The sequence below is a fragment of the Bubalus bubalis genome, chromosome X (genome assembly GCF_019923935.1).
Source record: "Bubalus bubalis isolate 160015118507 breed Murrah chromosome X, NDDB_SH_1, whole genome shotgun sequence".
NCBI classification, from domain to species: domain Eukaryota; kingdom Metazoa; phylum Chordata; class Mammalia; order Artiodactyla; family Bovidae; genus Bubalus; species Bubalus bubalis.
Genome location: NC_059181.1, coordinates 128,311,609 through 128,315,501, shown reverse-complemented (window position 1 = coordinate 128,315,501; position 3,893 = coordinate 128,311,609).

Below are 3,893 nucleotides of genomic sequence, written 5' to 3'. Positions count from 1 at the left end.
GAAGGCAATCACAAAAAAATCACATGATTCCATTTATATGAAAGGCCTGTGATAGGCAAATTTACAGAGACAGAAAGTATATGCTTGCTTGGTGAGAGGAGGTGGGGGGATGGAGAATTGATAGCTAAAGTATGAAGTGTACATCTGGGGTGATGAAAATGTTCTAAAATTGAATATGCTGATGGTTGCATATATCTCTGATTATACTAAAGACCATTGAATTGTACATTAAAATGGGTGAATTATATGAGATATGAATTACATTTCAATAAAGTTGTTAAAAATATAAGTATACATGGAGACATATAAAGCAAAATGCTAAAATGTTAGCAATTGCTACATCTAATTAGAGGGTAGGTGAGTATTAATTGTATTATTCTTTCAACTTTTCCTCTATCTGCAAAATTTTCCATAATAAAAAATTGGGAAAAAATAGAAACAGCCCTCCCATGTACTCTTTCCTGATCACTCCCATTTTTCCGCTTCTAAGAAATAACCAATATCCTGACTTTTTTTAACCATGTCCTTGCTTTTCTTTATAGTTCTACTGCTTATGTATGAGTTCCTAGACGATGTAGATTAGGTTTTCCTGTTTTTCTACTTCATACAATATGTAATGTTTGTCATACAGTATGTGATATTTGTTCTTGGCTTGTTTCCATCAACAGTGTGTTTGTAAGGTACATTCATATTGTTGCATGTAGCTGTAGCTTGTTAATTTTCACTGCTGAATGTTTTCCATTGTTTGAAAATATCACAGTTTTTTATCTTTTCTACTGCTGGTCAACATCTTGGGTTATTCAAGTGTAAGGGCTGTTAAAACAGTGCTGCTAAGAACTTTCTTGTACATGCCTTTTGATGAACATATTTACAAACTTCTGTTTACATAGAAGTGGAATTGCTGGGCCACAGAAAATGCATTAGCTTTAAATCCACTAGATAATGCCAAACTTTTTTGAAATGGTTAAATCAAATTACATCTCCACTAGCAGTGTGTCAGAATTCCTGTTGTTCCACATCCCTACTAATGGTTGGTATTGTAAGGATTAAAAAACAACATCAGCCATTTCTGGTAGATGTGGTGGTATCTGATAATGGTTTTATTTTGCATTTCTCTAATGAAGTTAAGGCAGAGAAAGCAATGGCACCCCACTCCAGTACTCTTGCCTGGAAAATCCCATGGACGGAGGAGCCTGGTAGGCTGCAGTCCATGGGGTCGCTAGGAGTTGAACACGACTGAGCGGCTTCACTTTCACTTTTCACTTTCGTGCATTGGAGAAGGAAATGGCAACCCACTCCAGTGTTCTTGCCTGGAGAATCCCAAGGACAGGGGAGCCTGGTGGGCTGCCATCTATGGGGTCGCACAGAGTCAGACATGACTGAAGTGACTTAGCAGCAGCAGCAGTAGCAATGAAGTTAAGGACATTTTCATGTATTTATTGGCCATTTGGTTTTCTACTTTTGTGAAGTAACTGTTTATTACTTTTTACCCATTTAAAATTTTTTTCTTATCATATTCCAGCAGCTTGGTATATGTCCCAAGTCCTAGAACTTTATTTGCTATATGTATAATGCAAATATCTCTGCTATTGTATCAATTAATTTTTAATTCTCTTAATGGTAACTTTTAATGAAATGTTTAATTTTAATGTAGTCAAAGTGTTAATTTTTTCTTTTATGGTTAATAGTTTTGGGTGCTGTTTAAGATTCTTCACCATCCCAAAGTTGTGAACACAATCATTTACATCACAAAAGCATAATTTGCCCTTCAAATTTAGGCGTATAATCTACTTGTACTGATCGTGGGGTATTCATTGAAGTAAGGATCCAATTTCTTTCTTTTTTTTCTATATGGGTATCCTATTGTCCCAGCACCATTTTTGAAAAGAACCATCTGTGTCTCTTGGCTGTTCTTTCAAGAATTTTCCATCCAGTTGCAAGGAGTACAGTTGGCTGTCAGCCTCCAGGTGAAGCACCTTTGAGACCGCTAAAGCATTTAAGTGGAAGCCAAGCTCTTCCCACGCAGCCCCTAGCTAGTGCCTGAGCATGGGAGGCATACTAAGGCCTGGTCCTTTGGGGGTTTTCTTTAATGAGTTCTTCACTTTCACTATCTGAGGTTCTCCTTTCCCAAACCTGCTTTCCTGTCCTTTCAGATGTTACTCTCCAATAAACCTCTCGTACTTCGTTCTCCAGTTCAGTGTCTCCTTACCAGAGGACCTAAACTAACATATCTGCTACCAGGAGTGATCCAAGAAATCAGGCAGTAATGGAATTTGGGAGATGGGATCACTCACGACCAGGCTGTCAATGCAGACCCCGCACCCAGTAGTTTGTGAAGGATGGATTGTCCCAGGCACCAGATGGTGGCGCTCTTGCTAAAACTTTCGCAGGTAGTGTCCTGGGGAAAGTCTATGAAAGGGAATAATGCCTTGTCAGTGCAATGATTCAGGCTTTGGGGAAATGAGTTGGGGAGAAGAGGGAATCATACAAAGACAATGAAATTTGCCAGCTCTCATTTAGTTGCATTGATACCTACAGAAGGATAAGGAAAAGGTGAGGGTTGGTAACAAACACTGTGAAATCCAGAACATCTCTGGTAGCTTACACCAAAGCTCTTGTCTTCTGCAGTGGAAGAACAGAAAAAAGTTTCAAGGCCACAAACTCACTATTGTAAAGAGTTGAGGAGCTTCGAAGATGACTGAACATCTGACGGAGGCAAGTCTGTTGTGCTAAAGTGAGAGTCTTGGTTGGGAAAACCTGGGACATGGGCTGATGAGTAAGCCTGAACATTTTGACGTCTGTCTGAGTCTGTTTGGGCTGCTCTAACAAAATACCACAGATTGGGTGACTTAGAAACAACAGAAATTTATTGTTCACAGCTCTGGAGGCTGGAAGTCTGAGATCCGGGTGCCAACATGGTCGGGTGAGGGCCCTCTTCCCGGGTTGCAGAGTTCTCTCTGTGTCCTCATATGTGGCAGGGGCTAGCAAGCTCCTTGGGGTCTGTTTTATAAGAGCACTAAGTCCATTCTAAAGGAGACCAGTCCTGGGTGTTCACTGGAAGGACTGATGCTGAAGCTGAAACTCCAGTACTTTGGCCACCTCATGCGAAGAGTTGACTCATTGGAAAAGACACTCTGATGCTGGGAGGGATTGGGGGCAGGAAAGAAGGGGATGACAGAGGATGAGATGGCTGGATGGCATCATCGACTCGATGCACATGAGTTTGAGTGAAATCCGGGAGTTGGTGATGGACAGGGAGGCCTGGCATGCTGCGATTTATGGGGTTGCAAAGAGTCGGACACGACTGAGCGACTGAACTGAACTTAACTGAAGCCCATTCATGAAGGCTCCGACCTCGTGACCTAATCACCCCCCAAAGGCCCCACCTTCTAATAGCATTACATTAGGTATTAGGATTTCAACATATGAATTTGCGGGGGGGGGGGACACACAAATATTCAGATCATAGCAGCTCTCTAGGCTCGCATTGCCAGATCTAGCAAATAAAAATATAACAAAAATTCAAATATCGCCTGGGACACACTTATACCAAAACCTTATTCATGTATCTGAAATTCTCACTTAACTTGGCATCCAGTCAATTATCTGACACCCCTACCCCAGCCCCCTCTGCATCCTCAGAACCTGTACAGTGGCCCATTCCGTATTAAGAAATAGCACTCCAGCCCACCCCATTCCCCTTGTGGGAAGACACAGCAAAGGTATCTGTCTGTGAAGGCAGCAGGAGACCCCCTGCAGGATCTGCCCCCACCTCTTCTCCTGCCAGCCCCAAGTAGCAGCATAACCCATGTAAGAACAACAGGGGCCCACTGCAGAGGACAGGCCCTAGAGCCCAAGGTTTGGTTTAGTCGCTAAGTCGTGTCCGACTCTTG